The sequence below is a fragment of the Eptatretus burgeri genome, chromosome 6 (genome assembly GCF_056783735.1).
Source record: "Eptatretus burgeri isolate ZD-2024b chromosome 6, Ebu_testis_v1, whole genome shotgun sequence".
Classification (NCBI taxonomy): Eukaryota; Metazoa; Chordata; class Myxini; order Myxiniformes; family Myxinidae; genus Eptatretus; species Eptatretus burgeri.
In genome coordinates this window covers 76,152,388-76,178,733 of record NC_140966.1, presented here as the reverse complement: position 1 = coordinate 76,178,733, position 26,346 = coordinate 76,152,388, and the positions used below count along the sequence as shown (strand labels likewise).

The 26,346-nt window shown below is 35.7% G+C and overlaps 1 long non-coding RNA gene across 1 annotated transcript in view; it reads right to left on the bottom strand.

The window, feature by feature from the left end:
- Positions 1-26,346, bottom strand: part of LOC147025101 (uncharacterized) — a 33,720-nt gene that overhangs the window by 5,321 nt on the left and 2,053 nt on the right. Inside the window, exon 2 of the long non-coding RNA XR_015058851.1 lies at positions 24,140-24,193. This is a non-coding gene — a long non-coding RNA (uncharacterized LOC147025101). The remainder of the gene's footprint in view (positions 1-24,139; positions 24,194-26,346) is intronic.

The window sequence follows — 26,346 nt, the reverse complement described above, 5'->3', positions numbered from 1 at the left end:
ACCTTCTTTTTTCTTCCCTGTAGTGGGCTCAGTAGGGTAAGAATACTGATTCTGGCTCACTTTTCCCCATGTAAATGAATGGGGGATTTTCAGCAATTCCCTTTTTTTTTCCCTAAAAATAAACCCCCTTTTTATCCCAAGGTATATTTATTTGTCTCCCCTTTTAACTTGGAGGTTGAACCTCATTGAATTGAACACCTGGGGGTTGAACAGCTCACTCATTGAACCTATAAAAGATTTGTTCATTCTCAAATTCCTTCAATAGTTTAATTTTCTTTGCACAATAATCCCCATCTAAAATATTGACAAACAAAACATTTGAATCTTTATATTTTTTAAGATACCCCTTTTGTGCCATTACGAAATGATAAACTTCTCTTAATGCTCTTGTTTGACCACCTCCTGAGCCACAGGTTATTTTTTTGTTAAGCCCCGCCCACTTTTCTTTAAGCCCCGCCCACTTTTGCTAAGCCCCGCCCACTTTCCACAAGGTATTCAATAAGCCACGCCTACTTTTCTAAGCCCCGCCCACTTTGCTAAGCTCCGCCCACTTTTCATGAGGTATTTTTTTCTAAGCCACGCCCACTTTTCCTAAGCCCCGCCCACTTTTGCTAAGCTCCGCCCACTTTTCATAGGGTTTTTCCCTAAGCCACGCCCACTTTTCCTAGGCCCCGCCCACTTTTGCTAAGCTCCGCCCACTTTTCGTAAGGTATTTTCCTAAGCCACGCCCACTTTTCCTAAGCCCCGCCTACTTTTGCTACAACTTGGGGGGAAATTGTTGGCTTGGTTGAAGACCTTATGAGCGACCAAGACCTTGAGTGGGATGACTTTGGGGTTCCTTGGAACTCTCTGTCTTGTATGGAACTAAACCTTCAAGTTGATGAACTGGATTCAAACCTCTTATCTGTTGAGGTAAGATTTTTATTTTCCTATTTTCAAACTTTGATTGAAGCATACTCATTTAATAATTAAATAACTTAATTAATACATTATTATTTTCTCTCACAGGAAATTGTATCTGAAATACAAAATGAAAATACTGCTTTTGCTACAACTTGGAGCGAAATTGTTGACTTGGTTGAAGACCTTGTGAGCGACCAAGACCTACAGAACGAGCAAGACCTTGAGTGGGATGACTTTGGTGTTCCTTGGAACTCTCTGTCTTGTATGGAACTAAACCTTCAAGTTGATGAACTGGATTCAAACCTCTTATCTGTTGAGGTAAGATTTTTATTTTCCTATTTTCAAACTTTGATTGAAGCATACTCATTTAATAATTAAATAACTTAATTAATACATTATTATTTTCTCTCACAGGAAATTGTGTCTGAAATACGAAATGAAAATACTGCTTTTGCTACAACTTGGGGCGAAATTGTTGGCTTGGTTGAAGACCTTATGAGCGACCAAGACCCACAGAACGAGTTCGTCCTTGATGACCCAACCAAAGAGTTATACCTTGGAGACCAGCAAAATCCTGAAAAAGAGTTTTACAGCAATAGTACTCATTGTGAGTTATCAAGACAATACCCACTGAACAAGTTATACGTTGATGAGCCAGAATACAAGTTTTACCTTGGAGACTCACAAATTTTGAAAAATCAGTAAATGAGTTCTGCCTTGATGGTTTAAATAACTACCTTGGAGACTCAGGAAAAGGGTTCTGCCAAGATGGTTCTAAATATGGGAACTACCTTGGAGACTCACAAATTTTGAAAAAATCAGTAAATGAGTTCTGCCTTGATGGTTTAAATAACTACCTTGGAGACTTGGAAAGTTGGGGTTATTTTGAAGACTTGAAATGCTACCACTCTTTGGGATTTAAACCTATCAAGAAAGTTCTTACTCCCTCTTTCTATGTCATCAAACCTGAAAGCCTTAAAAGACAGAATTGGAAGAAGAGAAAAAAAAAAAAACGTAAAATATATATATATATATATATATATATATATATAAATATATATATATATATATATATATATATATATATATATATATAAATATATATATATATATATATATATATATATATATATATATATATATATATATAGGTGGAAATCTCATTTTGAAAAAGACTGTGTTGGGTGAGGATTGAGTTGGGGTTGAGATTTTGAATGTGAGGGTTGGGACACACACACACATACACATCAACAAACAAAAGTTAAGCCTTGACTATTCAGTTGAGGATTCTGTGTTTGGGGTTCACAGATCTAAGAACGTCCACCCCTTGACACACATTATATACTGTTATACACCTCGGACTTGGCCCTCGAGTGTCCACAACGGTGTATAGTAGGAGGGAGTGAAGCGCCAACCTATTGCTCCCATTGCACACACACACACACACACACACACACACACACACACACACACACACACACACACACACACACAAACAAAAGTTAAGCCTTGACTATTCAGTTGAGGATTCTGTGTTTGGGGTTCACAGATCTAAGAACGTCCACCCCTTGACACACATTATATACTTGTACACCTCGAACTTGGCCCTCGAGTGTCCACAAAGGTGTATTATCTGCTTAGTTTTGTCTTTTGTAATTCCTGTGAATAAAATGAACCTAAAATCTCTTCCCCTTCCAAATCATATATTTTATAAGTCCAAGGAACTGTATCTATTACATCAACAATTTTAAAAAGTTCTTTCGTCCATCGTTCAGTAAAACCCTTTTCAAAATGAGATTTCCACCTATATATTCTTACGATATCACCAACTTTGAACTTAGGTTTTCTGACATTAATCTCTTTTTCATATTTTAATTTTGTAAATGTTTCTGATGGTTTCATATTTGTTGACGTGTGAATCGTGTCATTATACTTATCCACAATATCCTGAATAAAAGATGACCATTGTTGTGAACCGAGTTGTGTGAATTTTTTATATAGTCTCTCTTTTAAGGTACGATTAAAACGTTCAACAACAACTGCCTTCCCTTCATTAAAGGTACTGTATAATGTAATACTGTTATTTTTTAGAAAATTCATAAATGTCTTGTTATAAAACTCTCTACCCTCATCAGTCCACAATTTTTTAGGTTTTCTCTTACTTTTATTAAATATCTGTTGAAAAGCTAACATAAGAGTATTACCTGTTTTGTTTTTTAAAGGGACAACCCACGCATATCTACTCCTCAAATCAATAACGGTTAAAGCATACTTGTACCCCTTATCATTATTGAGTTCAATCAAATCAGCAGACCAGATATAATCAACTTCCTTGGAATAAACTTTCCTTCTCTGAAACTTTGTGAATATTGGTTTATGTAATTCATCAGCTAATTGCTCTTCAGTCTTAATGGCATCATTAGAGCCTATACGTTTTTTGAATTTCCAAGTCCAAGTTTCAATTTAGCACTAATCATCTTCTTCACGATGAACCTATCAACTTTTTCTCTCAAGGTTGGATTTTGTATCAGAGACAAATTATACAACATTTCTCTATCGGCTTCATGCTTTTCTTCCAACGTTGTGGTATTCCCATAATCAATATCGTGTCTCATGCACACTTCATCAACTCTATTGATTGGTTTACTCCAGGATTTAGGATTGTCTGCCTCATCTAATCTTTTATCCAAGTTTGTGCCTGGACCACAGAAAGAATACCCTGGAAGATGTAATTCCCCTGGTATTCCAGTAGTTGTAAATTTACTTCCTGATAAAAACTTTTGTATATCTCCTCCGAGTTTGTGTTTGGAGATAAATTGATTTTTTTTTGAACCACACACCGAACATATACCTTTTTGTATAACCCTGTTATTTTTACTTTTAATACATGAAATATTTTTAGTATTAGTTTTCTTTTTACATTTGAGACAATAACTCATTTATTTATGAGAAAAATTCCTGCAGAGTGCAAAAACCTTTTTAGTTTCCAACATGCACATTTGAATCTTAATTTTTAAAACATAAAGAATCCTTAGAAATGCCTTCACTCTCTCCTCCATTTATTTAAGAAAAAACTTGAATTAAAATCCATATCTCGTCGATGCTAATAGTCTTGTCGAAAGTATTGCAAATAGACTTGTCAATTCTTTGTTTTCCTCCTCGGTGGGTTGAGTTATTTTCTGTAATACCACCAATCTTTTTTGAATCTCACTGGTTTCCATATTTTGATATTTATTCATTCTCTCTCTTTCCTCCCTCTCTCTCTTCTCTCTTTCCTCCTTCTCTCTCTTCTCCTTTTCCTCCTTCTCTTTCTTCTGCCTCTCCTCCTTCTCTTTCTTCTCCCTCTCTCTCTTCTCTCTTTCCTCCCTGTCTCTATTCTCTCTTTCCTCCTTATCTCTCTTCTCCTTTTCCTCCTTCTCTTTCTTCTCCCTCTCCTCCTTCTCCTTTTCCTCCTCTTCCCTCTCTTCTTCAACTCCTTCCTCATCCCTTACTATCCTTGAATCGTTTACACCCCATAGAATATTATACATATATTCATCAGGATTTCTTGTTATTCCTGTATCCAAAATAATTTTTTTTACAACAGGAAACCAATAAAATTTCTTTTGAATTTCTAAAAGAGCCTTACCTTTTCTTAACCTTATAATTTTTTCATTATTTAACATTCTAATTAAATCTAAAGTTGTCGGTTTATCAACATCAGCATAATGCCAATCTTTTATTGAAAATACCTCATTCTTTTGTTGTAGAACATATTTATTAAAATAACGAATACCCTTTTCTTGAAGGTATGCTTGGACACAGAAATGATAATTTTCTTGAAGCCTTCTTGCTGTCATTTATGTATTAGAAATATATGTTAGAATAATATTATGGCACGAAACACCTCCCCATCTTCCCATAGTTAAATCATTTTGTATTTCCTTACTTATATATAATCCTGTTTTTTCTGTTTTCATGAGATAAACAAGGGCAAAACCATTATTATATTTACCCTTATTAAATTCTTTTATTTGTTGTTTACTAATCGTGGCTCCACAAAACTCATTCTCGATACCAAGTGCATAATATTCTTCCTTACGAGACTGATTTAATTGTTCCAGGTCTTCGAGGTTAATTTTAAATGACCAATTATACCCTAAATCATTCATATCATACCCCCATTGTTCTATTCTCATACAAACGATACGCCCTTCTTTATAAAAATTTATTTTAATTCGAACTGTGAATTCTGTATCTTTGGAATACACAGCCATTTTATTTAAGTATATATATATTGTGATAAATCGCTTAATCTCACCAAGTCATTCGCGTCAGTCGGGCTTGGATAATTTATTAATTTATAAGCATTTTTCATGTTAATATTTTTGTTTATATTATATTTATGTCGTTCAGCCTGTGCCTTTGTATAATAATTTGATAAATCAATATCCAGTTCTTGAGATACACCAAAGATAGAACCATCTTTACCAACATAAGTCATTTATATTAGATTAAAAATAATATCATAAAATTTTTTATTTTTGTTGAGTTGAAATAACACATATAGACATAATTGACCACAACACTTGGAATTTAATTCTTGGACTTGAAATGTTTGATAAACACCATTCTGTAAGAATTTTATGACTTCAACAGGTGGTGGAAGACCAAAACTATCAAAATAATATTTGTCTTGACTATTAAAAATACAAACCCAATGAGTACCGTTCCCATCATTATCTTCTAAGTTCATAATAATATTCTTTGTATGTTTCGGCACATTTGTTAATTCATCTCTCATACAAATAACCACATTATGAATTTTTAATTTCTTACAATATTTGGCAAGTTGTAAATTTGATGTTGTATTCTTTCCAAATTCTTTCAACCACTCATCAATGCTCATTTATTTATTAGAAAGATATAATGTATTACCTCTTTTTGTTAATTTTACACCTGCTTGTGCTATAGAAGAAAGCATATCTCCAACTAACAATCTCGCTTTATCAGGCAGACCTTCAAGTTTTTCAGCAAAATCTACAATTGCACCACTTCCACTAATTTGTTTCTCCAACTCTTTGTTATGTCTTTCCAATTCTTTTTGAGCCTGGAGTTGAGCCTTCCTTTCGTTGGCAGTTTTCACCGCTGTTGAAATACCACCCGTCAATGCTCCAACCGAACTTAAACCAGCAAATAAAGGAATTAGAAATGGGAGAAATCCTCCACTCGTCTCTCTTATTGAATATTTTTTCAACATTGGTTTTGTCATTTTAATTTTAAGTGAGCCAGTGTCATTCAAGATTTTAACCTGTTCTCTTGTGAGCAAAACATCAATTCTTACTGCTCCTTTTCTCTGAATTGTATTAACGTTAATCGTACAAGGCTTTTGATTTTGAACACAAGATGATAGTTTATGAAGATTGATTTGATTAACATATACCCCAGTTGGTACTTTGCCACTCATTTATTTAACAAAAAATTATGTGAGACTAATCATCACACCATTATCTGTATTAATCTGCAATTCTGTTTCTTCCAAAAGCAAACAATATGTATCAACTTCTTCACTCTCTCCTCTTTCAATGTATAGGGAAGTATCCACTCGATTAGACTTTATAGTTTCCTTTTGAGCGCTCAGGTCAAACGCATAGATTGTATACAAACTTTTAAATGCTGTCTTATCCAAAATATGTTCTTTATTTCCATTACTTTCACACACCTTTTGGTAAGACTTGTATGCTTCAGCAAAATCATTTTTTTCCCAATTAATTTCCAATCTATCTCGTGGATAAAATGTTCCATCTAGAGAAACGCGAAGTTGTTTCACCTTAGCATTATCACTCAATGCATTATTCTTATCAGTCGCAGTATCACCATCTGGCTTTTTAAAAATCATCCACAGATATCGTGGCTTTCCTTCCAGAACACCCAAATTCCATGTGTAAGTAGTTTGGTTGAGTTTAACGTGTTGACATCTTCTTTTGAGGTATGATACACTGAGTGGTTTCTTTGAGTTAAGTCTTCGATTCAACATCTCTTCTGTTTTAAGATTAGGAGTATATTCACTGATATACCAACTCATCTCCTCAATTACAAATTTATTCTGTTCACCAAAAGCACTACCAACACCAAAAAGCAATCTATTTTCATTATCATTCTTTTGTAGTTGAAATCTAATTTTAAGACCATACAGAACTTTATCATAATCACAAAATCCAAATATACCTTTAAGAGGAACTGCCACAGTAAAACTATTTTCTGCTTTTGTATCATCATTATACATTCCTTTCCTTTGAATATATCCAGGGTCTGTGTTTGTTCCCGTTGACATATCAGGAATAAAACCTTCAACAGACCCCTTTCCCATTCTATCACTGAATGTATAGAGTGTAAATTTCATCATTTCAGATACAGCAGAGACATAATCTACCGCTTCAACTTCTTGTGTTCCAATATACAATCGCACACTATCAAACATTTTCCAGAAGAAATCATTTACAAGTGTAGCGTTTGTGTTATTCCCAGTCTTAGTGAATTTAAATTTACACAACAAGAAACTTTCGGAGAGATTCAAATCGGTTTGTTGATTATTTATTTCAAAACTTTTTGTACCATTTGTATTCCAGTCTGTTCCAGTTATTGCATTTACCTTGAAGTAATCTTCTTTTTTAGTGGAGTTTGAGATAATAATAGTATCATCCAAATCATAGATACTATCAATTGCTTCCATACTTGTATTTATTTAGGAAAAAAGATGTTAAAACTTTTGAAACCCTGATCCAAGTATTTGAATTATTTTCTGTCGTTCTTGGGGGGACAACTGAGTTTTACCTTTCTTAATTTCTTTTATTGCTTGTAATTTATGAGATTCCTTCTGAGCATCTTTTATACTCTTTACAGCACCTGCTACATTTCCCACAGCAGAAGCAGTTGAACCAATTAGATCTTTATGTTTAAGAATAGTTGAACCAATACCCATGAGAGTATCAATTATCCCATCTCCTCTAAATTGATGTCCGACACCCCTTTGTCTCTTAGGTTTATAGTATCCTCTACCAAGATACATACCTTCACCCTTGTAGTACGGGGAAAGGAACATCCCATCCCCTGTAATTATTTTATATTTTCCCAACTCGTGTTTCCTCACAATAACCATCATATTTATTTATTGGAAAACTTCACGTAGGTGAATTCTGATGGATATAACTTCTCCATTAAAAGAAATCACACGATTATCTTGGTCGGTTATCCTAAAATTTACTCTGTGTATGGTTTTTCCTGACACAGGTAGATAAACCAAATTTTTAGGTTCCATATTGAATTTATAACCAATTGGGGTTGAGTATGCGCTGAATGAAAATATTGTATTTGCTTTTTTTCCATCATTATAAGCACCATCAATCAAATCACAGTGAATTAACACCGAATTTATTCCTGAGGATATTTGAATGACATTATCACTGTAAAACGTCCCATTAGTTTCAATCTTTTTTGAGGAGAAACCCAATAACTCTCTAAATGAATTATCAATTGTGAAATCAACCTTGTAGTTATTTTTAACTTTAATCGTTGATTTTGAAGTATGTTTTTGAATGTTTATAACAATATTTTTTGGTTCATCACCCTGTTCCTTCATAAGACGAGCAATTTCGGAAGATATTTGAGAAATCTCGTATGCTCCGGGTGAGACTGTTATCGTTTTGTATCCACTTCCCGGATTATAACTAAACTTGTCATTTTTCTCGGTTATATTAAATAAGGTATTATAAGTTTCCATGGACAATAAAGATGCCTCATATTCTTTTGTTGTGTCAAGTTGTAGTGGGTATGGGAATGAAGATGTGTGGTCGCTTGTTGTGAAATTAAAACTCAGGATTGTGCTTCTCATCTTATTTAATATGAGATAAAATGTCTTTATATTGAGATTTATTAATTATTTTCATGTTCATCAACTGGTCTAAAATGGCTGATGCTTCATTAAAACAATTGTTATTTCCAGCCTTCTTACTGCCTAACAACAATAACAGTCTATTAACTAATTGCGATGGGTCATTTGGAAGAAAACTAATACCTGAACCAAGGATACTTAAAGCCTGAATAATGTGTTTCTCTTTCTCATTCTTCCTACTTTTACCAGAAAGAATAACCTTATAATTTAGAGTGTTCAGCAAATCAATATATACTCTATCATCATTATTTTCCATATTCAATGGTTTATCAATATACTTTGATTCATCCCTCACAGTTGAACCTTGTCTTCCATCTTTTGTGAGAAGAAACATTAATCTCGGAGTTAGTTTAACAGGGGGTTGAGCAGAACTTAAGAACCTTAATTCATCATTAAATATCAATACCTTTTCTTGAACAAGATGAAATATTGCTGGTTGTTCTGTTGGAATGAGTCCTGCTTTGGTTTTTGAATCCGCTGAATATTCATTGTTTTGAACAGCATTCACAATATAATCAGGGGTTGATTAATCTCTTCCAGTTGTTGAAATAAACCTTCATCATCATATTCTAATTCTCCTAAATGCTCTAATTCTTCCTCCGTCATTTGACTGAAATCTTTTAACATTTGAAGCTTTCTGGGAGTATATTCTACTGTGGGAACTGTGGAAACATCTTTCATTTTTTCTTGGGAAGTTTTTAAAAGTGGTTTAAAAAATTTCTCTTGTTTTCTTTCAAATGCTTCTTCGCCCGTTAGTTTCTGTCTGCGTTTCTTCTTTATGTCTTCCTGTTGTTTTACAACTTTTGAAACCAACTCTTGATGTTCCTTAAATCTTCTTGCTCTTTCTTTTGTATCCATTTATTTATTGTAAAATATCATTTAATGAATTGTAAAGATTAACAGGGAAATTTTCCTTTTCTTCATCATTCAAGTAGATGTGTTCAAATAAATCCTTTTCTTTAAATATTTCATCAAATTCTTTATTAACATTAATGCGAGTTGTAATTTCTTATTCACTAATCCTTGCATCTCTGCTTTTCATACGTTTGCGTTGAGTTTCTTCATCAACATCAAAACCAAATGATAAAATCTTCACCCCGCTCAGATATTTAATAATTTGTCTCGTTCCTTCTGGATTAGTTTCTAATATCCCAACACCACCAGATTTTAGTTTCCTTAACTCACTCTTACAATGTGAATATTTTGTTGTACCAAGAGAAACCTCCTCAAATATTTGTCCTTCATTCCTCAATCGCATATGTTCCTCCACTGAAATATAGTGATAATCTTCACCTTTTATTTCTCCAGGTCTTATTGCTCTAGTTGTTGTTGATACAATGCGTATCACGGGGTGTTTTTTAAGTAAATTTACAATATTCTCATTTGTACTACACAAGAACCTTGATTTATGAAAGTTTTTTCCAGAAGCAGATTTACCCACAAGATTTATAATAATAGTTGTCATTTATATATGTAATTGTTTATAAAACAAAAAATATATCCCTTAATATCTCATCTTGTTTCACAACAATATATTTATATTTTTCAGTCGTGTGCTTCATGTAATCCTCAAATTTCTTTTTACTACATAATGTAGAACAATTATCTCTCCAAAAATTATTGATATCTATTGAATTTAACTTGAATAAAATAAAAGTATTAGCATTGTTTCTGATGGAACGACGAGGAAGTTGAAAGTACGATTGACTAAGATAAATACAATTACAAGAAGAATGTCTCCCTCTTGTGTAGTAGCTGTCCATTACCGTTTGGTTTCTCTCATTAACACAATCATCAAAGATAACGAGGTTCTTTTTTGATTTATCCAAATCTTGGGGAGACGGTATATCATCCGTATTATCACTAAGAATACAAGTTATAGGATTTGATTTCTTTTTACATCTCTGTGTATCACAAAATAGTTGAATTATATCTTCAATGTTATAATCATTTAGGTTTTTTTGACGTTTAAATAAACCGATTATATCTTCTTTTGAAGACCAGCATTAAAACCTTGTGAGAGTAGTTGATACTCTGGTTGAAAACTCGACTTTGTGAAAATTATTAAATTATCATAATCTAAAAAGTTGGGAGTGAGGAGCATTTTTAAAAGTAAGCAGGTTTTTCCACATCCACTTGAACCAACTATGAGACATCTTAATGAATTTGGGAGATTTTTATGGTTGTTAAATTTTATCTTATTTTCCCAAATAGGTAAAAAATCATTCATTTATATATTTAGAAAACAAGTTATTTAATTTATTATTGGCTTTTTTAGAAACTCTATATTTTATCCTAAGTTCAGGTTTAATTTCAAGATAATCCATTATTTTATTTATACAATATCTTGTGTTGATATTTCCCTGAAAATTACATCCATGAATAATATATAACAACAATCCTTTGAACATTTCTCTTATACGTTCAGTTTCTTCCCTTGTAAGGAAAGGTGTGTTATCACCCTCATACTTTACATTCATTTCTCTAATCAATCTTGTAAAGTAATTCATTTTTGGTGTAAATCTAAAAGAATTATTTTCCTTTTTATATTTTTTATTATCATTAATTAGAAGATAATCACAGAATATACATTGTTTATAGGCTTTTGACTCTGTGTTTAATCCCCCTCTTTCACACGCAGGACAATTCTCAAATTTGTCATATGAAGAATCAGGAAAGTCTAGCATATTTATAAAGTAAAACTTTACTTAAACTGAAATTCATCTATACTTTCAGTTGTATATTACCATCGATATCGATATACTTTTTTTCATTATCAGATTCAACGACAACATTTTTTATATTAAAGGTAATTTTAAAATTATCGTTAACTACTATTGAACGAAATGTCATTTCACCTGATATAATAACATCCTTTATTTCATCAGGATTTACATCTTTAGGGTTGTTAAAAAAAAATACAAATTTCTCCTTGCATATTACAGATGGTCTTATCTTTTCTTTCTAAAGCTTCATCCATAAGGTTTTTGTTCTTTGATACTTTTTCTTGTTTCATTGCTTTTTCTAGTTTTGAATATATTACTAGAAGGAGAGGAGAAACTTTTGTTAGAGATACTTTAATTGATGTTCTACCAGGTATACTAAAAGCCCTTCCACTGAAGGAAATTGAAGAACTCATATTATTTACCATAATAGTTTTTATCCAATAGTTGTTATATTTATCTTTGTTCAATTTTACATCCTTGACATATTTCTCAGTATCTTTAACAGATGAAGAGATTGATTGAAACTTGTCTTTTGTGTCTTGAAACATTGTATTTATTAAGTGAAAAAGTTGGAGGATAAAATGTTTTTAAGCACAGATTCACCTATAAATTAAACAGATTCACCTATAAAATTTAAGCACAGATTCACCTATAAATTTCAAGAATAAGGGTGATGTGCAGAGCTGTGGAAATTACAGAGGGATAAAGTTGTTAAGCCACACCATGAAGTTGTGGGAAAGAGTGGTGGAAGCTCGGTTGAGAGGAGAGGTGATGATCTGTGAGCAGCAATATGGGTTTATGCCAGGAAAGAGCACCACTGATGCGATGTTTGCTTTGAGAATGTTGATGGAGAAGTATAGGGAAGGCCAGAAAGAGTTACATTGTGTGTTTGTGGATTTAGAGAAAGCTTATGATAGGGTGCCAAGAGAGGAGTTGTGGTATTGTATGAGGAAGTCGGGAGTGTTGGAGAAGTATGTGAGGATCGTGCAGGATATGTATGAGGACAGTGTGACAGCGGTGAGGTGTGCGGTAGGAATGACGGACCGGTTTAAGGTTAAAGTGGGATTGCACCAAGGATCGACTCTGAGCCCTTTCCTGTTTGCAATGGTGATGGACAGGTTGACGGACGAGATCAGACTGGAGTCTCCATGGACCATGATGTTCGCGGATGACATCATGATCTGTAGGGAGAGTAGGGAGCAGGCTGAATCGAGCCTTGAGAGGTGGAGGTACGCACTGGAGAGAAGGGGAATGTTAGTCAGTAGGAGTAAGACGGAGTACATGTGCGTAAATGAGAGGGAGGGTGGTGGTATGGTGCAGTTGCAAGGAGTTGAGGTGGGGAAGGTGGATTGGTTTAAATACTTGGGATCAACTGTCCAAAGTAACGGAGAGTGTGGGAGAGAAGTGAAAAAGAGAGTGCATGCAGGATGGAGTGGGTGGAGAAGAGTTGCAGGAGTGATTTGTGACAAAAGGGTAGCTGCAAGAGTGAAGGGGAAAGTATACAAGACGGTAGTGAGACCAGCTATGTTGTATGGTTTGGAGGCGGTGGCGCTAACAAAAAGACAGGAAGCAGAGCTGGAGGTGGCAGAGTTAAAGATGCTGCGATTCTCGTTGGGAGTGACGAGGATGGATAGGATAAGAAATGAGTGTATTAGAGGGACAGCGCAGGTAGGACGGTTTGGAAACAAAGTGAGAGAGGCGAGATTGAGATGGTTTGGACATGTGCACAGGAGGGAAACGGAGTATATCGGGAGAAGGATGTTGAAGATGGAGCCACCAGGCAGGAGGAGAAGAGGAAGGCCAAAGAAGAGGTTCATGGATGCGGTGAGGGCGGACATGCGGGTGGTTGGAGTGTCAATGGAAGATGTGGAGGATAGAGCGAAATGGAGACAGTTGGTCCGCTGTGGCGACCCCTAACGGGAGCAAGCCGAAAGAGGAAGAAGAAGATTCACCTATAAATTAAACGAAATTTTCATCAAGAAAATTTTAGTTTAAGCAAAGTTTTATTCTATAAATATGGTGAATACAACGTACTGCGATGTTTGTAATCACGAATATAAACATTATAGAAAACACCTCCGAACCAACAAACACACATTTAATCTATTTCATCAAATATCTCCTCTTGAGTTGGAAAGAAAACATTGTGATATCTGTTCAAAGGATGTTTTGAAGAGTAGTTATAATAAACATCTTCAATCACAAAAACACAAGAAAAATGAGTTTAAAGTAAAGGGAGACTATTGTATTAAAAACACTGATGGGGCATTTAAAGGGCATATAAAAATAAGGATTTTTCAATTTGGAGAACCCGGTCCATCATCAATAGCTGAATCAATTGAAATAGTGAAACCTGATGTTGAAAAATTTATTTAAAAGACATTAAAAGAAATGAAAACTTTAAAGTTTTATATGGGAGTGAAAATGAATATGAAAAGACAAGATGAAGAACATACTCCTTATATGAGAACAGGTCTTCATTTTATAACATCATTTCAAGATTTTTTGAATAGTGGGGTTTATGAAGAACTATCAAGACAAGAGGAGGATGTTGATAATACAGTGGTAGGAAGTGGATTCAATATTAAAAAAATCATCTTTTTAGATATACACATTCTAAAATCAAACCCTCTTAAAGCTTCTTCTTATATTGAATTACCAAAAGAAATAAAACTAAAGAAGGCAGTTGTTAATATTAAGAACAATGATAATAAATGTTTTCTCTGGTCTGTTCTTGCTCACTTTCATCCACCAAAATGTAATTCAGAAAGAGTAAAACAATATATGAAATATGAGAATACCTTAGACATTAAAGATTTTAAATTCCCAATGCCACTAACAGATATTCCTAAATTTGAGAAAAAGAATAATCTTTCTATTAATGTATATGGATTAACGGATACAAACAAAGTTCAAATATTAAAAATTTCAAACAACTATAAAAATGAAGAAACACACATTGACCTTTTATATTTTAGTGTTGGAAAGAATTCACATTACACATACATCAATAATTTATCAAGATTAATCTCTTCTCAGGTATTCAGAACAGCAAACAAAATATATCCTTGTAAGCGATGTCTTAATTCATTTCATACAAAAGAACGATTAGAACAACATTCAAAATATTGTAGTAATCATAAATCAGCTGTAATTACAATGCGTAAACCTGGTGAAAAGATTTCTGAAGATTATAATAAATCTATCATGCACCCATTTGTGATATACGCTGATTTTGAATGTATCCTTAAAAAGATAAATACTGCTTCTCCTAATCCAAAAGAACCATATACAAATAAATATCAAAAACATATTCCTTGTGGTTTCTGTTATTATATCAAATCATCTGTTGGAGAAAAGTATAACAAACTTGAACATTATCGTGGAAAAAATGCTTCACAAGAGTTTGTAAAACGATTAGAAAAGGATTGTATAAGACTCACTAAATTAATGAAAGAAACAAATGAACCGATGAAATTAACCAAAGAAGAAAAATTAGAATTTAGAATGAACAATATCTGTCATATTTGTGAGGGGGAAATTAAGGAGTCTAAAGTTAGAGACCATTGTCATCTTACTGGTAAATATAGAGGTCCCGCTCATTCCTGTTGTAATCTTAATTATAAATTACCTTCTTTTATTCCAGTCTTTCTTCACAACAGCGCCAACTATGATACACATCTATTTATAAATGAACTTTCAAAAACACCAGGGAATATTTCTGCCATAACAAACACAAGTCAAAAGTATATTTCATTTTCAAAAATGATATTCACAAAACCTTTAACTCGTATTAGATTTCTAGATTCTTACAAGTTTATGGGAACACCACTAGCCTACCTCGCATCAAATCTAAGCTCCACGGACTCTTTTCCAAATCTTAATTCATTCTTTCCAAAAGAGGAAATTCTCACTAAAGAGGAAATTCAGATTAAAGAGAGAATTCAAAGTAAAGAGGAAACTCTAATTAATGAAGAAATTCTAACTGAAGATGAAATTCTAATTATAAAGAAAATTCGAACTAAAGAGGAAATTCAGATTAAAGATGAAATTCTGATTAAAGAAGGAATTCTTACGAGAGAGGAAATTCAAACAAGGAATGAAATTCAAAGTAAAGAGAAAATTCTTACAAGTAAGGGAATTTATCCTTATGATTATATGGATTCATTTATGAGATTTAAAGAAACACAACTTCCTTCAAAAGAAAGTTTCTATAATAACCTTTATGAAGAAGAGATAAGTGATAAGGAATATAAACACGCACAAGAAATATGGAAAATATTTAAGATAAAGAACCTTGGAGAATATCATGATTTATATCTAAAAACAGATGTTTTATTGTTAGCTGATGTGTTTGAGGCTTTTAGAACACTCTGTCATAATAAAAATTGTTATGGATTAGACCCTGCCCACTATTTCACAGCTCCTGGTTTAGCTTGGAGTGCAATGTTGAAAATGACAAAACAAGATATAGATTTAATCAGTGATGTTGATATGCTTTTGATGATTGAGAAGTCCAAGAGAGGTGGAATATCACAAGTATGTTCAAAAAGATATGCGAAAGCAAATAATAAATATCTCCCAAATTATGATAGTGAAAAAGATAGTAATTATTTGATGTATTTTGATGCTAATAATTTGTATGGATGGGCAATGTCTCAATCTCTACCTTATGGTAAATTAGAGTGGGTGGAAGAAAAGGATTATGAAAAGGCTTTGATGAATATTGTTATTTCTTCTCAAGAGGAATTGAATGACGAAGAAGAAGGTTATTATTTTGAAGTTGATTTGAGGTACCCGAGTGTTCTTCATAATAAGCATAAAGACCTTCCTTTTGCATGTGAGAAAGAAACCCCAAAGAAAGAATGGTTCAGTGATTATCATAAAAGTTTTAATATTAAAGGCAAATCAACAGAAAAGTTATTAACAACATTCTATGATAAAGAGGGATATGTTTTACATCAGAGAAGCTTAAAACAGTTTTTGAGAGAAGGATTGAGAGTAGCTAAAATTCATAGAGTTTTAAAATTTAAACAAAGTCCTTGGGTGAAAAAGTATATTCAATTCAATACAGATATGAGAGCAAATACAAAAGTAAAATTTGAAGGGGACTTTTATAAATTAATGAATAATGCTGTATTTGGAAAGACTATGGAAAATGTTAGAAACAGGCAAAACATTAGATTCACAACATCTTGGAAAGAAGCTTCGAGATTGATAAATAAACCAAGTTTTGAGAGAGAAGAGGTTTTTTCAGAGAACTTTTCTGCAATTCATATGAAAAAGGAAAGTATTGTAATGGATAAACCAATTTATATTGGAACAGCAGTTCTTGATTTATCAAAGATATTGATGTATGATTATTTGTATAATGACTTAAAGAAAGAGTATGGTGAAAATGTTTCACTGTTGTATATGGACACTGATAGTTTTATCCTAGATATAAAAACTGATGATGTTTATGAAGATATGAAGAAAAATATTGGAGTATATGATACAAGTAATTTCAGCAAGAAGAGTGAGTTATTTTCCAAAAAGAATGAAAAGGTTATTGGTAAGTTTAAGGATGAGTTGGGTGGAAAAGTAATGAGTGAGTTTATTGGATTGAGAGCAAAGACATATGCTTATAAGTATGGTGAACAGATTGATAAGAGGTTAAAGGGAATAAAGAAATATGTAATAAAGAAATCAATAACTTTTAGAAATTATTATAATTGTTTGATGAATAAGAAAGAAGAATATAGGAAAATGAATACAATAAGAAGTTATAAACATAACATATATATAGTGAAGAAGTAAATAAAAAGGCATTAGGAGCCTTTGATGATAAGAGATTTATTTTAGATAATGGAATAGATTGTGTTCCATATGGATATTGTATGATAGAGTAAATAGAATAGATTGTGTTTTAACGATGGGAAGATGGGTTAGGGTTTTTAAGGGCTACACTTGTGGTTTTTTCACAATATATAAATGGTTAAACCAAGTATTAATCAAACTAAAGAGTGGAGAAAATCTCAGTCTTGGTATATAAATGGAAAACATAATGAATGTGAAAAATATCAAATAAGTCTTATTGAAAAAATAACTAAAACAAAGGTAAATAAAACAAATAAGCGAATTAATTTAAAAACTAGTAAGTTAGAGGATGTAAAGAAAAAAATGAATATCCTTGAATGGACTGAAAACTTTGATGGTTATCGATTGAACAATGAAAAAACAATTTACTATAATCTCAAAATGATATGTGGCTCAGGAGGTGGCCAGATGAGAGCATTAAGAGAAGTTTATCATTTCGTAATGGCACAAAAGGGGTATCTTCAAAAATATAAAGATTCAAATGTTTTGTTTGTCAATATTTTAGATGGGGATTATTGTGCAAAGAAAATTAAACTATTGAAGGAATTTGAGAATGAACAAATCTTTATAGGTTCAATGAGTGAGCTGTTCAACCCCCAGGTGTTCAATTCAATGAGGTTCAACCTTCAAGTTAAAAGGGGAGACAAATAAATATACCTTGGGATAAAAAGGGGGTTTATTTTTAGGGAAAAAAAAGGGAATCGCTGAAAATCCCCCATTCATTTACATGGGGAAAAGTGAGCCAGAATCAGTATTCTTACCCTACTGGGCTCTGTTACTTTTTTTTCTTTATTTAATTCCTCGCCACGTGGCTGGCATGATGGCGACTATGAAGGCGGGCGGTTGGTGCATGGCATCCTGATGCATGCTCCAGGTCGGTGCATGCTCTGGCCTGGAGCAAGAAGGATCACATGGTTGGTAGCGTGGCAGGGTGCAAAAAATTTACATTCCATTGAAAAATATAATTTTGCCGAACAGAGCGAGGGGAACATATTTTTGTGGGGGTTTCTTTTTGTCATAAATTATAAATACGGTATAGACAAAGAAAGCTCGAATACACTTGAAAAGAAGTACAGTACTAATTGTTTTGATTGAAAATAAATAATTAAACGGTCATAGGATGGGATAAGAACTCGTGATTTCTTGAGTACGAAGCAATGGTTAAATTACATTACAACACACAGTGTGCTCTCTTTCTTCAATGCTGGATAGTTCACAATCATGATACATAAAAGGACCAAACCAACAAAGATAACATTACCAACAACACGACTATACTCGTCGTCATTACAAAATCCCAACAGACCGACAAGGCTCCACCAGGGTTGGTGGAGTTACAAAATCGAATACTAACAGTTTAACTATTTCTTACTTTTTTCTGCATCCACATCAGTCTTTTCATTGTCTTTTTTTGAACAAAAAAAACTGTATAGTGCTTTGTATTTTCACCCTTTTTGAAGAATTACATTGTTGTTGTTGTTGTTGTTCAATCGAGAAATTAAAATGACAATAACAGAAACTATAACGAAAATACCGAATTGATATCAGTCTTTTTCAACATTGTTTAGTAACTAACAGACCCTGATTTTTTGCATAGTGTATGATGTAGATGCATTGAATGTGGAGGTACAGTCGGCTGTAGATGCATTGCAGAAATTTGCTGAAAATTCTGAGCTGCAATTTGTCATTTTTCGCTCACCTGGACTTTAGTCAGGTGAGGTTATGTGATCGAGCAGTGTCCGTAGGTGAGTCAGTCAGTCAGTCTGTAAACACTTCAATCATTGTTGCTTGAACCAAACACATGATTTTGATGAAACTTGTCCACAAGCTTTATATCTGATGCCTAACGAAGGTATATTGACCGCATCAAAATCTGCACTCAATAAGGGGTCCATGCATGGGGTATTTTTTTACGCCACCCCCATCAAAAAAGGTACTTACTTTCTCCTCCAAACGAGACACAAGATTTTGATAAAACTTGACCACAATCTTCATCACCCGCAATGTACCAAAGTGTATTTACCGCATCAAAATCTGCACTCATTAACGGGGTCTATGGGGGGGGGGGGTGTTTGACCCCCCCTAAAATAGGTATTTGCTGTCTCCTCCAAAACTACACAAATGATTTTGATTAAAATGACCACAACATCCATGACCTATGTTGGATCAAAGTGTACTGAGCACAACAAAATCTGTGCTCACTAATGGAGTAAACGGGTGGGGGGGGGGGTTGACCCCTCTAAATAGATATTTGCTCTCTTCTCTGAAACTACACAAACAATTTTGTTGAAACCTGACCACAACCTTCATCAGTGATGATGTACCAAAGTGCATCAACCGCATCAAAATATGCAGCCATTAAAGGGGTCTACAGGAGGGTCTTGACCCCCCCCCCACCTCCCCAAAATAGGTATTTGCTCTCTTCTCCGAAACTGCACACATTATTTCAATGAAACTTCACCACAACATTCCTCACCCATGATGTACCAAAGTGTATTGACTGCAAATCTGCGCTCATTAAGGGAGTCTACAGAGGGGGGGGATTCTGGGGGGTTCTGACACCCCAAAATAGGTATTTGCTCTCTTCTCTGAACTGCACACAGAATTTCAATGAAAGTTAACCACAACCGTCATCGCCCTTGATGTACCAAAGTTTGTTCACAGAATTTAAAAAATTCGGTGTCTGAGGGGGTCTGCGGGGGGTTTGAGTGACTGTAGCTCCTGATCCAGGTGAGCTTTAGTATAGACGGTCCTATTTTTCCTGATATGATAATGGCTGGGGTGTGCAAAGTCAATCAAAACACAGAGAAGATACAGTATATCTACCGGTGCTGACGTCCAATGCAGATACCCCTAAGTTGTGTTATTAGTTCTATTACATCAGACTGGAACTAGCTTAATTTGTCAAGGAAAGTACAGCTTGTTTGTTGGTGTCTGTCAAACAACTCTACTTCACTATTTTCACAAATATCCCTTCCATGTTTATGTGAAATACAAAGTTAATGATGAAACATTGAAAAGTAAATGATGGAGTCCAGCTTCCAGCAAGAGCATCGTTAAATCTTATGTAATATTTTGAACAAGTTATCCATCTTCCCAATCGTTTTCTTAACTGAACTATGAGAAGGTATGCCATAACTGCCACGTGAAGCAAAGAAAAGCTGAAGTTTCAGGCATTGGCCCTTCATCAAAGCCTCGAACAAGCCTGGTATTGGCTTCGCGGTTGGGGTGGCTGGCTTAGGATCCTAGGGTCCTGAGTTTGAGCGCCATTAGCTGCTGAATTAACACCAGGTGAGGTTGACTCAGCCTGTCATCCTTCCGAGGTCAGCAAAATGAGTACCAGTGTACTGGTGAAGGGGCACAGCATCAGCGGCACAGTCAAGCTTCCAAAAAATGTTAGCGACTTGGCAGCTAAGCTGCCATTCGCAAGAACAGAACAGAACCTCTAACACTGAAACATCAGCTTTACTTTCCTTCCCATGGCAGTTGCAGTACACTTCCATCACTTTCAGTTGATAAAACCTATTGTACAAGTTATCTGTCAATGCAGACTGACACTTTACCTGGACAAAATCTGGAATTATTCGATCCACCTTACAACTGTCCACAGCCAACATTATGTGGCCAAACACCCTTTTCCAAAGTTGGAGAATTATCATCAAATTCAGTTCAGAGAGTCCTCAATTTACGTCCAAATGTGTTCCTGGGAAATGCTATTTACATTGAGACAGCACATATCGGAACGTATTTTTCCATAGGAATACATGTTATAAGGGGGATTGCATTCCTGGGAATTTTTGGTTCCCTCTTAGACAAGTTATATATGAAGGAATATATTTTTAACAATGAATAAAAATAAAATTAAGGTATCAAAAATTGCCTCACCTGTCATCTTGATGTTATTATGGAGGTTACTGTGCTCCTCAAACCGTTCAAACCAGCCTCTGCTCATGTTAAAGGTTTTACTTTGACCTAACTCACCTCTTTCTCCCATCAGGTGATTAAATAAACAAAGGGCCTGAGCCTGGATCACAAGCAAACTGATTGTCACATGACGTTGGTTTTGGTCTTCAATCCAGACTGATAATAAATGTTCCATATTCTCCATCACCAAACTACGAATGCAGATATTCCTAGAAGCACCAAGTGGCATATTGCACTGCCAAGCGGCTCTCACCGTGTCCTTGTTTGCCCTGATTGTCCTCATAGTCGGCACGGTATCCCAATGACGGCGGTGAAGGCCCAGTCACACCTTGACGTTTTAGCCAGCAATGGCAACGTATTAAAATGTATGTAAAACGCTGGCTTACGTTGAACTTTTGATGTTTTTTTTTTAAAGATTCGGACGTATTCATAACGACTTGGTCTTATGCATAACGTATTAGTAACAGACACAGAACGTTTCGTTGTGTTAGAGATAACTTATACCAACGAATGCTGAACCTGTTGTTGGCTTTCACAACCTATGCCCAACGATAGTCTAACTTAGGCATAGCGCGCTGCACGCATCGCCGACGATGACGTGGCATAGGTTATGAAAAGGCTGCCGCACAACGATTCAAATCATAACCGCCGCAGAAATGGAAGTGTCAACATCGCAGTCACACCTTGGCGATCTTGCCAGCGTATGCCGACCTCTGAAAAATGCGTCTAAAACGCTGGCACACGTCGAATACGGTATGGGTAAGTTTGGTATGCGTGAATATAACGCTAAAGTACGCTATCATACGTCGTATTAAATGTAGTGTCTTGTAATTTTAAACATGTTGAAAATTTTACGATGTACTTGCTGTATGACACATGCTCCGCATGCGATGGGAATAAGTTGTACTCACGTTACGCGATCGTTGACACACATCGACACACGTTACTTACAAGGTACTCATAAGTCAAAACACGTCAAGGTAATGGTTAGCGTCAGTGTTTCAGACTCCCGTTTTTTTTTTTTCTTCGGTATGACTGTGTTCAGTGCACAGTGCGGTTATGATTTAAATCGTTGAGCGGCAGCCTATTAATTATATTATATTATAACCGCACTAGAAATCGAAGTGTCAAAATCACCATCATACCAAAGGAAGGAAGAAAATAAAATAAAATAAAATAAAAAACCAGGGAGTCTGGAACACTGACGCTAACCATTACCTTGATGTGTTTCGACTTATGAGCACCTTACAAGTAACGTGTGTCGATGTGTGTCACCGATCGCATAACGTGAGTACAACACATTACTCATAGGTTAGAAATAAGTTTCGGGTACGCTAAAGATTACCTCGACGTGTTTCGACTTATGAGCACCTTACAAGTAACTTGTGTCGATATGTGTCACCGATCGCGTAACGTGAGTACAACATGTTACTCATAGGTTAGAAATAAGTTTCGGGTACGCTAAACATTACCTCGACGTGTTTCGACTTATGAGTAACTTACAAGTAACGTATGTCGACGTGTGTCAACGATCGCGTGACGTGCCTACAACTTATGGCCAGCGTTATGCGGAACGTGTGAGTCATACACTGGCATAAGTCTTAAAATTTCAAGCATGGAAAATTTGAGGACAACCGAAAAGTACAACGTTTAAAGCCAGCGTACAACGACGTATGGCAGTGTTTTTCAGCATGCTCTCAATGTTATCAAAACTTACCCATAACGTATTCGACGTGTACCAGCGTTTTAGACAAATTTTCCAAAAATCGGCAGAAGCTGGCTTAAACGTCAAGGTGTGACTGGGCCCTTATATGCACTGCATGATCACCAGCATCGAACCGCCTCAATACATCCAATTTATTCTGCAAGGTGACTACACTGAGTCCCCTCTCACTCACAGAAGCACTGGCCTCGCTTGACGATTGTTTGGCACTCATATTAAGAGGTAAATTAATACATGACCAAAAGTGAATAAAATGAAGCTGTTCCTGCAACTTCCACAAAGATGGCGGCGTAACACTACTGTTCAGGAGAATGAGAACGAGAGAGAGAGAACGAGAGAGAGTGAGAACGAGAGAACACGACAGAGAACAAGAGAGAACAAGAGAGAGAGAGAACAAGAGAGAGAGAGAACAAGAGAGAGAGAGAGAACAAGAGAGAGAGAGAGAACAAGAGAGAGAGAGAACGAGAGAGAGAGAGAGAGAACGAGAGAGAGAACGAGAGAGAGAGAGAGAGAGAACGAGAGAGAGAACGAGAGAGAGAACGAGAGAGAGAACGAGAGAGAACGAGAGAGAGAACGAGAGAGAGAACTTCCGTTTTTTATTTTTTTTTACATTTTTCATTTTTATACAGAAACATACCTACTTATACCAGAGAAGATTGTTAATTCCTCCATAACAATATACCGGGGAGAAAAAAACCGGGATAACAGGACTAATTATACTGAGAACTCTGCAGGTAAAGTTAGCAAATGAGATACGTTGATCATTTTTCTCATACAGCAGATGCAAAATGAAATAACCTCACAACAATAAAATGTATCCAAAGTTTGAAATCTGGCCTGATTTATTCAAATATTAAAAACAATAATTGTTTATTGTCAAACACAATCATGCACCATGCTACCTTCATGTCAGCAAGCCCACAAAGTTATAATTGTAGTCAATAACAGAGCATTGGTGCACAGTTTTTGTTCAATACTTTAAAGGGAACAGAGTTAACTTTACAAGAAGTGGTATTACAACAATAATCTAAAATATAACCAGGATGACCCCTGCCTCCCCACTCACCCACTCACCTTTGGCATCCAGGTGCTCCAATGCTTCAGGTTCAACCTTTACAATGTGTCGACCTTCAAAAGAAAAGTCCCATTATAAATAAATAAATATAAATTTGCATGACATGTATTAAGAATAATTAAATTGGACTAACAAATGGAGGATAACTGTTGCACAAAATATCGTCTCATGAAGAGTGAGGTGACACTATAAAGCAACGTGACGGTAGGGCCCTGTCACACCTTGACGTTTTAGCCAGCGTATGGCAACGTATCAAAATGTATGTAAAACGCTGGCGTACGCTGAACTATTGATGTTTTTTTCAGTTTTTGGCGTATTCATAACGAGTTGGACGTATACATAACGTATTAGTAATGTACACAGAACGTTTCGATAACTTATAGATAACTAATACCAACGAATGCTTAGCTTGTTAATTCCAACGAATGCTTGGCGTGTTGTCGGCGTTCACAACTTATACCCAATGATAGTCTAACTTATGCATAGCGCGACAGCGTATCGCCGACGATCACGTTGCGTAGCCTATTAAAAGGCTGCCGCTCGACGATTCAAATCATAACCGCACTAGACATCGAAGTGTCAACATCACCGTCATGCCGAAGAAAACGTCTAAGAATGCTGCAAAGAAGTCTCCTGGCTGTGGCCGTGGACGCGGATGCAAGGAGGATCCATCATCACCCATACCCTCCCCATCACGCTCACCTACTATTACTGACATGGACCTACTACTACTACTACTACTACTACTACTACTACTACTACTACTACTACTACTACTACTACTACTACTACTACTACTACTGACATGGACATCTACTCAACATGGAGTCTGGAACACCGACGGGTTCCTCCTGTGAACCCCATTTTTATATACCAATTCCCCAAAACGCTGCCAATACGCCATTATATGGAAGCTGTAAGTTAGAAACACATTCAGTAAGTTCTGTGGTCGGCCGGAAGACGTCAAATACGTCTACATACATCAATATGCGTTGGAGATACGTTACACATAGGTTACATATTTCTAACTCATAGGTTAGAAATAAGTTTCGGGTACGCGAGACATTACCTCGACGTATTTCAACTTATGAGTAACTTACAAGTAACGTGTGTCGGCGTGTGTCAACGAACTCATAACGTGCCTACAACTTATGGCCAGCATATGCGGAACGTGTGAGTCATACGCCGAGCACGTCGGAAAATTTTGAGCATGCTTAAAATTTGTCGACGAGCTCGGCGTACTACGACGTATGCCAGCGTGCTTCAGCGTGCTCTTAACGTATACAAAACTTACCCATAACGTATTCGACGTGTGCCAGCGTATTCGCCAAATTTTTCATACGTCGGCATACGCTGGCTAAAACGTCAAGGTGTGACATGGCCTGTAGAGCAGCAAGACAACAAGTGGATGCAACAAGGGAGTGAATGAACAGGAAGAAGAGAGAGAGAGAAGAGGGAAGGAAATTGCAATGTGCAAACTGGTAGGGAAGAGGAGGAGGGAGGTCAATGAGTGGAGAAAGATTGTGGTCGAGAAGAGATAACCTGAGGTGGTGGTACACTGCCAACTTGAAGTGCAGGAGCGAATAATGGAATTTAATAGACTGAGGAAGGAGGTTCCACAAATACGTGAGGAGATGAATAGAGGAGTGATAGTGTGAAATGGGCCTGGATTTTAGGAGTTTCACAAAGAGGTGACTTTGAGAGAAGTGGGTGCGTCAACTGGATGAATTGTGAAGGGATGTATGGATGAAAGAGTACAGGGAGAGAGATCCAAGGAGAGAGCAGAAAACAAAGGTGACCAACCCATCTATGATGAGAGATGTGAGCTTCTGCTTCTTTGTGGCAGATGCCGAGATTGGTCTTTGGATTCCACAGCCTCTGGGAGAGACAGGTGTGAAGTGGGGGTAACAGCCCACATGGGAGAGCAGTCCTTCACTGAACTATTGACAAAGGCCTTATTGGCTGTGAGAAGTTCAGGTTTATCAAAGAAGAACTTGCACTGATAAAGGAGGTCCTCACTATGAATGGCTATGATATATGATCTACGAAGGAGAAGTCACAGCAGATGATGAGGTCCAGAAGGTCAAGACAGCAGTGGTTCATTGAGGTCATCAACAGATGGTCCTTTACCTTGTTCAGACTTCAGAAACATGAACAATAAGGTGTAATCTGTTCACATTCTCTTTGTTGTGCCAAACCCTTCTGG